Source organism: Schistocerca nitens, chromosome 4, assembly GCF_023898315.1.
Source record: "Schistocerca nitens isolate TAMUIC-IGC-003100 chromosome 4, iqSchNite1.1, whole genome shotgun sequence".
In the NCBI taxonomy this organism is placed as follows: Eukaryota; Metazoa; Arthropoda; class Insecta; order Orthoptera; family Acrididae; genus Schistocerca; species Schistocerca nitens.
This window is the reverse complement of record NC_064617.1, coordinates 292,466,925-292,479,475: the sequence shown is the minus strand read 5'-3', so window position 1 is coordinate 292,479,475 and position 12,551 is coordinate 292,466,925. Positions and strand designations below refer to the sequence as shown.

The following is a 12,551-nucleotide window of genomic DNA, read 5'->3' as shown; positions in this document are numbered from 1 at the left end:
GGCTAAAAAGACAGTGCCCTATCCGGAGTCGAGTTAAAATTACCTCCTCCCGACGACGCGTTCGGGAGGAAGAAGTCCAAGCGCAAGGAAGAGCTTTCACTTCCCGCAATTTATTATTGGGAAGTGTTAACCAATGCGCGTGCCATAAATGAGCAACTTTGCGACATAAACCGCTCCGTAGATCGGTGAAGGGAAGCGATTGAATAGCTGGCCGAGGAAGAGAGACTGCAGCCTTGGCCGCTATATCGGCCGCCTCATTCCCACAGATACCAGCGTGTCCCGGGAGCCAGAGGAACGCCACCGAGACGCCCCCCAGATGGAGCAAGCGCAGACAGTCCTGAATCCGGTGGACCAGAGGGTGCACAGGGTAAAGAGCTTGGAGACTGAGGAGAGAGCTGAGAGAATCTGAGCAGATAACGTACTGTATCCGCCGATGGCGGCGGATGTAGTGGACAGCCTGGAGAACAGCGTAAAGCTCCGCAGTATACACCGAACACTGGTCGGGAAGCCGAAATTGATTTGGAGTGTCGCCAACAATATAGGCACTCCCTACACCTAACGATGTTTTCGAGCCGTCGGTGTAAATAAATGTGGCGTCCGTCATTTGTGCACACAGAGCAGCAAATGCCCGACGATAAACAAGTGTAGGGGTACCATCCTTGGGAAATCGACAAAGGTCACGGAGCAGGCAGATCCGGGGACGGAGCCAAGGCGGTGCTGTACCCGAAGTTGTCAAAAAGGTTTTAGGAAAGCGGAAGGAAAGAGAATGGAGCAGTTGACGGAAGCGGACTCCCGGGGGTAGTAGGGAGGAGGAGCGGCCAGCATACCCTACATCAAATGAGGCGTCGAAAAAAAGGGCATGGGCTGGATTAGCAGGCATGGAAGACAGATGGCTAGCATAACGACTTAGAAGGACCGCTCGCCAATCGGACAACGGAGGTTCAGCAGTCTCAGCATAAAGGCATTCCACAGGGCTAGTGTAAAAAGCTCCAGACACTAAACGTAATCCACGGTGGTGGATAGAGTCGAGACGCCGAAGAATAGACGGCCGAGCAGAGGAGTAGACTATGCTTCCATAATCCAATTTCGAGCGCACTAAGGCGCGATAGAGGCGGAGAAGGACCACTCGGTCTGCCCCCCAGGAGGTACCATTCAGGACACGGAGGGTGTTAAGCGATCGCAGACAGCGAGCCGAAAGATAGGAAACGTGGGAGGACCAGCACAGTTTTCTGTCAAACGTAAGACCCAAGAATTTAGCAACGTCTGAAAACGGAAGGTTGACGGGTCCTAGATGTAAGGAGGGCGGAAGAAACTCCTTACGTCGCCAAAAATTAACACAAACAGTCTTACTGGGAGAGAAACCGAAGCCTGTTTCGATGCTCCAAGAGTGGAGGCGATCGAGACATCCTTGAAGACGTCTTTCAAGAAGGCTGGTCCGTTGAGAGCTGTAGTAGATCGCAAAATCATCCACAAAGAGGGAGCCCGAGACATCGGGAAGGAGACAATCCATAATTGGATTTATAGCGATGGCAAACAGTACAACACTCAGCACGGAGCCCTGGGGTACCCCGTTTTCTTGGGAGAAAGTGCGGAAGAGAGTAGTGTTCACCCGCACCCTAAATGTGCGCTCTGCCATAAATTCGCGAAGAAAAAGGGGCAGCCGGCCTCGAAAGCCCCAAGAGAACAGTGTGCGGAGGATGCCTGTCCTCCAACAGGTATCGTATGCTCGCTCCAGATCAAAAAATATTGCTACCGTTTGGCGTTTCCGGAGAAAATTGTTCATGATATAAGTGGAGAGAGCAACAAGATGGTCAACTGCAGAACGATGCTTTCAGAATCCGCATTGGGCAGGTGTTAAAAGACTGCGGGATTCCAGCCACCACGCTAAACGGTAATTCACCATACGCTCCAAAACCTTACAGACACTACTCGTGAGAGAAATGGGGCGATAGCTAGAGGGGAGATGTTTGTCCTTTCCAGGTTTCGGAACAGGAACGACGATAGCTTCCCGCCATCGTCTGGGAAAAGTACTGTCGGTCCAAATTCGATTATAAAGGCGAAGGAGGTAACGCAGACTATGGGTTGATAAATGCAGCAACATTTGGACGTGGATACCATCTGGTCCTGGGGCGGAGGAGCAAGAAGAAGAGAGTGCATGTTGGAGTTCCCGCAAGGAGAAAACAGTATTGTAGCTTTCGCGATTTTGAGAGGAGAAAGCAAGAGGTCGCACTTCCGCTGCACGTTTCTTCGGGAGAAACGCTGGCGGGTAATTTGAAGAGCTCGAAATCTCGGCAAAGTGCTGACCCAACGAGTTAGAAATGGCGACGGGGTCCACTAATGTGTCATGCGCGACAGTGAGCCCAGAGACCGGGGAGAAACTAGGCGCGCCTGAGAACCGTCGAAGCCGACTCCAAACTTCCGAGGCGGGAGTGAAGGTGTTAAATGAGCTAAGAAAGAATTTCCAGCTTGCCTTCTTGCTATCGCGGGTGACACGACGGCATCGCGCTCGTAGCTGCTTATAGCGGATACAGTTGGCCAAAGTAGGATGGTGGCGGAAAACACGGAGAGCACGTCGCCGCTCACGTAGTGCATCACGGCATGCCTCGTTCCACCAAGGAACTGGGGGGCGCCGGGGCAATTCGGAGGTGCGTGGTATTGAATGTTCCGCAGCTGTAAGAATAACGTCGGTAATATGTGTGACCTCATCGTCGACGCTGGGAAAGTGACGGTCATCGAATGTCGCTAGAGACGAAAAAAGTGTCCAATCGGCTTGAGCAAACTTCCAGCGTCGCAGGCGCATATATGGACGTTGAGGCTGCAGTCTAAGGACACATGGAAAGTGGTCACTGGAGTGTGTATCATCAAGGGCGAACCATTCGAAGCGCCGAGCTTGGAAGGAAGTGCTTAAATGGATTGGGTGATAATGGACAGTTTCATGGAGAAGAATCATGAGTCCTCCGTGTGCTGGAGTGCCTTCAACAGAGGGGAGATCATATCGGACGGACTGAAAATGAGGGAGAACAAAGAGGTCATGGGGACGCAGCTTTGTTTCCTGAAGACAGAAGATGACCGGCGTGTAGGATCGCGAGAGGATCGACAATTCATCCCAATTGGCTCGAATACCGCGGATATTCCAGTGGATAATGGACATAGGGTGAACAGAAAATGGAGGAATGCGACCAAGGTCGCTGTCAACTCAACGACTGCTCTGAGCTTGCGACCGACAGCATGGAATGGCATTCAGCCGAAGGCAGAAGATCCTGATCCATAGGTTGGTCAGGAGCAGCTCCTGCCACCAGCGACCGGCCGGTTGATCGGCCGCCAGCAGTGCGCCTCGGCGACACAGAAGACGGCCGAGGACGACTTCCGCCAGGTGGTGCTGTAGATGGGACACGCCTTGGCGGAGAAGGAGAGGAACTGGGTTTCTTTGTAGCCTTCTTGGAAGTATGATGTTTAGAGGAAGGAGGAACCGATGGTTGGGAAGTTGCCGTACGTAAAAACTCTTCACGAGTATGCTCTTTTTTCGAAGTCTTGGTGTCTGACTTTTGGGCTCGAAATTTTGCAGAACTTGACAAAGGGTGAGCCAGAGAGTGGGCAGGCGAAAGTGGTGAGGTTGAACGGGCGATCTTTGCGCTGGCCGATCTGACGACCGTGGCACTAAAGGTGAGGTCGCAAGTCTGCGTGGCCGCCTCCTTTGTTGGCCGAGGAGAAGCAAGGACAGTGCTGTAGTTTCCTTTCTGAGGCACGGTGGGCTGTCGACTGGCGAATAATTTTCGAGCAGCAAAGGTCGACACCTTTACCTTCACCCTAATTTCCTGGATGAGTTTTTCGTCCTTAAAAACGGGGCAATCTCGAGAGGAAGCGGCGTGGTCACCCATACAGTTGATGCAGCGAGGGGATGGAGGTGGACAAGCACCCTCATGGGCATCCCTGCCACACGTAACACATTTGGCCGGATTGGAACAGGACTGGCTGGTGTGATTGAACCGCTGGCACCGATAGCAACGCGTAGGGTTCGGGACGTAAGGGCGAACAGAAATTATCTCATAGCCGGCTTTGATTTTCGATGGTAGTTGAACTTTGTCAAATGTCAAGAAGACAGTGCGGGTTGGAATGATGTTCGTGTCAACCCTTTTCATAACCCTATGAACAGCCGTTACGCCCTGGTCAGACAGGTAGTGCTGAATTTCTTCGTCAGACAGTCCATCGAGGGAGCGTGTATAAACGACTCCACGCGAGGAATTTAAGGTACGGTGCGGTTCCACCCGGACAGGGAAGGTGTGTAGTAGTGACGTACGCAGCAATTTTTGTGCCTGGAGGGCACTGACTGTTTCTAACAACAGGGTGCCATTCCGTAATCTGGAACAAGACTTTACAGGACCTGCAATTGCGTCGACACCTTTCTGAATAATGAAAGGGTTGACCGTGGAGAAGTCGTGACCTTCGTCAGACCGAGAAACAACAAGGAACTGTGGCAACGATGGAAGAACTGACTGTGGTTGAGACCCAGTGAACTTACGTTTGTGAGCAGACATAGTGGAAGGTGAGGAAACCATTGCGGAAGAATCCCCCATGATTACCGGCGTCTCCGATGGCGCGCTCCTCCCTTGTGGGGGCCCTCTCTGAGGGCACTCCCGCCTTAGGTGATTGTTCACACCTCAGGTCACACCTCCCGACAAGCGGACGGAGGGACCAATCGGCACTTTCGGAAGGTATCAGCTCGGGTAATCACCCCTCCCTGGGCCTGGCCGTTACCAGGGGGTACGTACGTGTCCTACCTGTCTACCCGGGGCGGGGAATTACGCGTTACCCCGTCACCGGCTACGCATTGAAGTGCGTGGGTTGGCCGTCAGACACGCACAGGGAGGAAGAAAGAGAAAGGGAAAGGAAAGAAGAGAGGTCTCAAACGCCGCAGCGGAGAAGGTAGAGAGAAGAGGTAAGGAAAAGAGAAGGACAAAGGAAGGATGAAGACTTACAAGCAAGGAAGGAAGGCGAAGAATGTAGTATATGTACAAGCGTCCGTCTCCGGACGTAGGCACAAACCATAACCCCACAGAAAGGGAAAGAAAGAGCCAGAGGTGAAGGGGGCGGGGCGGGGGGGGGGGGGGGGGGGGGGCGAAGATGGGGGATGGGGAAGGATGCGGAAAGGGAAGGTATGCAGCCCGGAAAGGAAGGAAGGCCACATCAGCTCGGGGTCCCGTGCTCGCTACGCACGTATCCACAAAAGGATTGTGGATCCCCTGGGGGGACATTCCGTTTAGGTTTAGTAGTCGTAGACTGAGGAGATGTTCGGCTTATTGCGAGAATACCCCCATGATTGTCAGCGTTCCTTCCAACTGGGAGCCCCCCTCAGATGGGGGCTCACCCACCTTAGGTGATTTTTCACACCTCAGATCACACCTTTCTAACAAGGCAGAGGGACCAATTGGCAGTTTGGGAAGGTAACAGCTCAGGAAATCACCCCTCCCTGGGCTTGGCCTGTACCAGGGGTTACATGAGAAACCCACCTGTTGACCCAGGGATGGGAATTACACCTTACCCAGTCACCTGCTGTTCATCACAATCATGGGCCGGCCTTCAGGAGCACACAAGGAGGAAGAAGAAAAAGAGGAACCTCAAATGCTGAAGCTGAGGAAGGGTAGGAGGAGGAGAACGAAGAAGCAAAATGTGAACGAAAAAACAATGGAGGGACTGTTCTGATGTCAGGATACTGAAATTGCAGAACACATTCCCAAAAACAACCCAGATATGTTTCCAAGGAAGGGAAAAAGAAATATCGAGAGGATAGACACGCAACACAGAAAGGAAAAGATGCTGCAAAGATTGGGCCCCGTGGTAGCCAAACATGAACTTGCAAAGAGTCGTGAGGACCCTGGGGAGTGATGGATGGCCGCAAATGCAGTGGAGTTTAGTCCATACTTGGGACAATGGGGTACAGGATTGCATAGTTGAGACATATTGCTCCGAACACTCTTGCTTCCTTTTCTTTATTAAAAACTGCACTTTCACCCGGAGTCTCTCAAATGCTATTAAATTATCCACAGAGGGATGGCGCTTGTGCTGCTGAAGCACTTTGTGGTGTTCCCCGATACCTACAGCTATATCTTCAGACCACTACGGCACCGGTGGTCATCAGGATGAACCGGAGGAGTAGGGTATTGTTTCTGCTGCAGCATGTGTAATAGTATCAATAGTATTCTGTACCAATTTGTCGATATCCATCACATAACAGGCTGCTGAGGAGAAAGCCTGTCAAGCAGCTTTCCGAAGCAACCAACGTGCATCATGTTCTAGATGTCCGAATGGTGAAGGAGAGAACAATAGGAAAATGGTCGCTGTCAGAAAGATCACCACGGATGTGCCACTGAATCAGGAATAAGATACATAGGGTACTAACTGCAATATTAACAACTGAAAATGTTCTGTGGGCCACACTGAAATGGGTTGCAGCTCCAGTGTTTAGTACATAGAACAAACCACTTTCACGAAGAAAACTGAGTACAGATGTAACCACCCTAGTGCTGTCTACTAACACCTGTGACAAGAGGAGTGGGAGGGTATATTTGGTGCAAACGGCCATAAGGTGGGGGCAGTCACCGTGAGGGGGAGCCCTCCAAACTACAAAAGGGATGGAGCTCACAACAGAGTAAAAAACTATGGGCCAACCTGGTATGGGCAATACAAAGAGGGCAGAGGATGGTAGATTCCTGTCGGGAGAGGGAAAGAAGAATGCCACTTGGTGCTAGTCATTCCCCCACCACCACCATCCCCAAGAGACGGCCCATGACTGAGGAACAAGGAACTTTATGTTTAGCCGCAAACCCATATTCAGAATGGTCACAGAGAATGGGGTATAGTGCAACATATTTCATGGAGAGCAGCAAATTCAGGGACTTCTCTATGAATACTGCAACAAGTTACGGATACAATTTTGACAGTTGAAGTGTCTTTATTCTGAATGCGGTCTGATTTCACTATCTGGATATCAACTGGGAAGTGTTCGTAAGACTACCTCAAACTACCTCCCAGCCTATAAAACCACCATGTACACTCCCCAAGTACTCTGCCACCTAAGTAGCTGCTGCTACATCTAAATTGATACTCTGCAAACCACCACACAGTGTTTGGTGGAGGGCGCACAGCTACCTTAGTGTAGTGGATCCCTGATGTACCATGAGGAGCCCTGCAATTCTCCACCCAATAATGCAGGTTGAGACCCTCTACTCGGCTCGAAACTGAAGGACCGACAACAGCTCTGAGAATAATGCTGCAAATTGTGAGATCTGCTTGCACCCCTCACATATGGCAAATTGACCGTGTGAATGACGATAGACTCACTTCTACGTACAGAATACATATACAATGTGAATGTGACTTGACTCACTTCATTTATTTCCTGTTGTTCCTGTTGGATCATAGGGCAGCAGTAAAGACCTTCCATCCGGTTCTGTTGGCAGCCAAACATTTCACGCCACTCCATGTTTTACCAGCTTTCAGAGCTGCTTCTTCCACAGTTCTTTTCCCTATCTTTTTCAGGCGGCCACGTCTACGTGTTCCTTGTGGGTTCCAATCCAGTGCTGCCTTTTCAACAGCTCCTTGTAGTTTGCATATAGTGCGACCAATCCACCTCCATTTTCTTTCCTTTATTTGTTCACGGATTGGTCACTGGTTTGTCATCTCCCACAATTCGTCATTTGATATAACATCTGGCCACCTCACATTCATAATTTGCCGAAGACACCAGTTTATGAAGACTTGCAGCTGGTTTACAATCGTGTTTATTACCTTCCATGTTTCGCAACTATACAGGAGGACTGACTTTACGTTGCTACTGAACAAGTGCAGCTTGGTTCGTCTCGAGATGTTCTTATTACACCAGACAGGGTACAGTTATACAAAGGCTCCATTTGCCTTCTGTATCCGACTCTTTACATCCTCTTTGGCCCCTCTATCTTTACAGACGGTACTTTCTAGATATACAAAGGAGTCTACTTGTTCCAATTCCTTTCCATAGACTGTTCGCTTCGTTTGTTTTCCAGACTGCATTTTCATTTCCTTAGTTTTCTGAACATTCATTTTAAATCCTGCAATTTCTGCTTCCTCTCAGTCTTTCCAGCTTTTCTTCCATACCATGCAATCTTTGTGAGAGCAGACAGATATCGTCAGCAAAGTCAAGGTCTTCAAGTCTGTCTTGCATTCTCCAAAATTTGAATGTGAAATCTGCAAATTTTATTCAGGATGTATTTTTCAAATCTTCATTATATAGTGTGTAGTTCAGAGACCACTGATGACAAGTGAGTGAACAGTTCATATATAAAAATTTTATTTAAAGAAATTTTCCAAAATTAATGATTCACTAAAACCATGAGCACTTAAAAATTGAATACCACTAATAATTGTTTGTTTTACGACTGGTGAACCTTATTTGAAGGCACTTATGGTCTTATTAAAGAGCACCTTTTCTTAAGTCCATATATTTCCTGTCTTTTTTAAAATCTTTATTCAACAGCATCGATTTCTGGAATATTCAAATATGAGACTGTACGCTTTCAAAATTTCTGTGTTACTGCCTTGTCTCAATTTCTCCAATTCAAAAAATGTGTAACTTTCCTAGAATAACACATTAATTTAGGAAATATCTCAACTTTTTAGGAAAACCTTGGCAGGCGTTGGAAATCCCAGTGCACACCTGAAATACCAACTGATAAAACGGGTCGACAGAAGCGTCCGATCCCACGCGTCGGCTTTGACCCGTGACGTAAGGGTGTTGTCCTGTGTGACGTCATGACGGCGCAGAGTTTGGTTTGAGTGTGGCAGTCTCCAGTTCTGTTTTATCTTATTTTATTTATCTTTCTGATCTGTTCGTTCTATTTCATGAGATTTTTTTTTTAATTTAAGAACACTTATTACTTATTTTAATTATCTGTTTCCTCCAATTTCTGTTTTAGTTTATTATATTTATCTTTCTGATCTGTTCGTTCTATCCCGTGAGATTTTTTTTTAAAAAAAGACAAAAAACACTAATCAGCTACTGAAGCATCTTTATCTTCTATGGGTTGCAGGGGTTACGACCCCTGGGGAGGTGGGTGGGTATTCATGCATGGCTGTCTTCACTTACACGTTGTAGCTACGTAAGGCGTCTAAATTTGTTTATATTTAGTTTGCCCCCCACCCAAAACACCCCATTTCCCGCGCTTGTCCCGTTAGTGTCATTAGGCTTCTTGTGGAAAGTGTGTGTGTTTGTTTTTGTTTCCGCCATATTTGTGACGTCATGGGTCAAAGCAGACGGGCGGGATCGGACGCTTCCGTATTTCCGATAAAACAGAACAATCAGTTGCACCAAACATCCATCTAGTTAGTAATCAAAGCAGCATCTTTGCCTAATGTATTTTTGTATTCTATACAGTTCCTGTCTTTTTAGTTATCTAAAATATAACAACTCCACATTTTAACATTTTATGATAACTGACCTGCAACTACCATTAAACAGGGTTTTTTTACACTGTGTGACAGGTTAGAATTCAATGCGTACATTTCTTTGTCAGTGGCATGGCAGCCAGCATTGAAAGAGCACAATCACTATGTTACTTTTGAGTCTATAGCCAGTAATCAAGTATGAGCATTATGTAATGCTCCACATTACCAATATTATTTTCAAGGCAGTATGCGCTCATCTTGTGAAATTCTATATTAGCTTTTATTATGTACAGTCACAGTGTTATCGAGTTGGCACCTAATGTTCATTGTGCAAAGTTTCATTTCAGCAATGTATAACTGAACAATGTAAATACAGTCCTTTGTACGAAAGATTATCGTATTGATCTGTAGTGTCTGTTCTTTCAGACATGTCTGAAAGAACAGACACCAAACAGAATCTGCAGTTGTGAAACATTATATGTGATTTGAAGGGGATCACTGTTGTCAACACAGCAGGACATTGCACAAAATCAGCGGCAAAGAGCAAAAATGTGTACTGGACCAGGATTCGAACTCGTGATCTCCTGCTTATTGGACATGTCCATTAACCATTGCACCATGCAGGATACAGCATACTCGCAATTGCATGGACTATTTTGGCACACCTCACAGTCAATCCACGCTCCCACCGAGCTTCACCTATCCACAGTCCCTGTCCATTGTACTGACTGTTCACTACTCTGAGGACTAATTAGTGCACTTGCACTGAAGAAAGTGAATCCATTGTCCAGCCAGGCATAGGGCCTATCAATTATATGAATGTGTGGTGTCTGTTCTTTTGGACATGTCAGCTGCAGTGGGACATTACACAGAATCAGCGGCAACAAGCAAAAAATGTGTATCAGACTGGGATTCACACCTGGGATCTCCTGCTTACTGATGCGGATAGGTGGCACTCTGTGGGAGTGTGTATCGTCCGTGAGGCGTGCTGAGACAGTTCATGTAGTTGCGATAATGCTATGTCCCGGATGGCGCAATGGTTAATGTATGTGCCTAGCAAACACAAGATCCCAGGTCCGCATCCCGGTTCAGTATACATTTTCGCTGGTTGCCGCTGATTACGTGTAATGTCCCATTGCAGCTGACAGCAGTGATACCTTCCAGATCATATATAACAGTCACTGTGTGAAGAAAAATTACTATTGACACTTGTATGTCAGTTTCTGATCTTCTGGGTACGTCTTACAAAAACTAATCACCAGCTGATCATCATTCTGAGTACACTGTTAACAAACATACATAAATGTGATAATATTCCCAAGATGTGTTCAATTATTTTAAACCTCACTTCAAAGAACTTTTAATCAACAGATAAACTCGGAGGGGAATATTACTGAGGAACACGATTTGCAGTTCAGTAAGTTTACAAGAAGAAATGGGTTTCCAGAAGTATAGTTTGCAAATATTTTTATGATTGAGACGTGAAGTAAATGAACATTTAAGAACTGTCATTACAAAGAGCAATGCGAGATTGGACAACATTAAATCTGGAGATATCTGTAGGAAGTTTTAACAAATTCTATCAAATGGAAGAGAAATTAAAGAGAACAACATATGCCTGCCAGTATGAAGCAAGGCCTAGTTCAATTATTAGTCAAATATTCCATTGCACTGACAAACAAACCTGGAATAAATCATGGAATACGACAGAATTACAGATCAACACAAATTACTTTGCATCAAGCCATATACCCTCTCTCCAACCATGTGAGATACCAATGGTAGAGAAATAAACAATGCTGGACGCCAGAATCATCTGACAGTGTTGTGGTAGTTACTGCAGGGCCGAAAATGTAGGGAATTGCTAGCCGTAAGAAAATTTTAATGACAGAAAAACAATTGAGTGAACAGGGCCTATAACACGGCCCGCAAAAAATAACGTAAATGGCGGGAACACGTAAAATCTTGGAATGGAGAAACAAGTTTTACTACAATTATACCGTTGGCCTGGTCACCTTCCGAATAAAAGTCAGGATCTTCATTGCGTGTGTTATAAGTTGTTCCTTCCATAACTCCAAAACAGTTTAGAGATCGACACGCATACATAGCGCTCGACAATATGTAAAATTCTGACTAGTACCATTCACCAGCTACGAAAATGATCCCTTAGTGTTCTTAAAGCCGCGCGGGACAATAACTTACATCGCAGAAAGCAGAATACTAATAGTACCGGCCCACTGTAAACGGCCTGCAGCATTAGCTGACTGTACCAAAGTAACTTGCATATCAAGCCTTATGACCCACCTATTAAAATTATGAAAACTGACTATTACTAACATTCAAAGCAGTCCAACAACAACATTAGATGAGTTCATAACATGTGACACACGCAAAAAACAAAACCTTATGCTTTTAGTCCGACACCTGGTATAGCTGTTGGTGCGCGTCCTGTTTAATTAAATAATTAACAAATGTGCAATACAGTTGTCAAATACTATGACAGTTTCACCACACAATCTGTCATCGCGCCGGCATCACTCAAACACAAATCTCGTAATACAGGCGATGTTGTCATCACTTGATCAGGATACAAGCAATAAATTACAAATAGCAAAAAAAAAAAAAAAAAAAAAAAAAAAAAATTTGTCTGGGCGTAAGGTAGCAGTTCTGCTGTCACAACTGCAACTAGCCTGTTCAAAACGACCTGGCAACTTCTCCTTAAAATATCGGCATTACACTTAAGTGACTCTTAAAAGCTGTTGCAATGATACAACTAACTCAACACAATTTATTTAAAAAAAAATAAAGTTACGTTATTATTACTAATACTAACCAGGACGTTTCTCACCCCGATAACAAACTTTAAAAGCCGAAACTGTTATGCTAAACCAAAGATCTTCGTTGGAGATAACACAGACTTTAGAGATAATATTTATCACAATCGGCAAAGTCGAACGGTGAAAGAACGATAAAATCTGTTTCATTAGGCAACGCAATCTTGTACATGCGTATCCACCTTAGGGGCCAGTCAACTATCATGTGTAAATATCCCATAAACTCACTGTCACGCCTCTTGCTTGTCAATCAGAAAAAGTTAAAAGCTATTTAACTTCCTAGTCTCGTCTACCTTCCTC

General features: G+C 46.2%; 1 protein-coding gene across 1 annotated transcript in view; it reads right to left on the bottom strand.

The window, feature by feature from the left end:
- LOC126252058 (RISC-loading complex subunit tarbp2) overlaps positions 1–12,321 on the bottom strand; it is a 127,127-nt gene extending 114,806 nt beyond the window's left edge. The window contains exon 1 of the mRNA XM_049952898.1: positions 12,251–12,321. The gene's annotated coding sequence lies outside the window, so the exon portion shown is untranslated. The remainder of the gene's footprint in view (positions 1–12,250) is intronic.
- Positions 12,322–12,551: the final 230 nt, after the last annotated feature.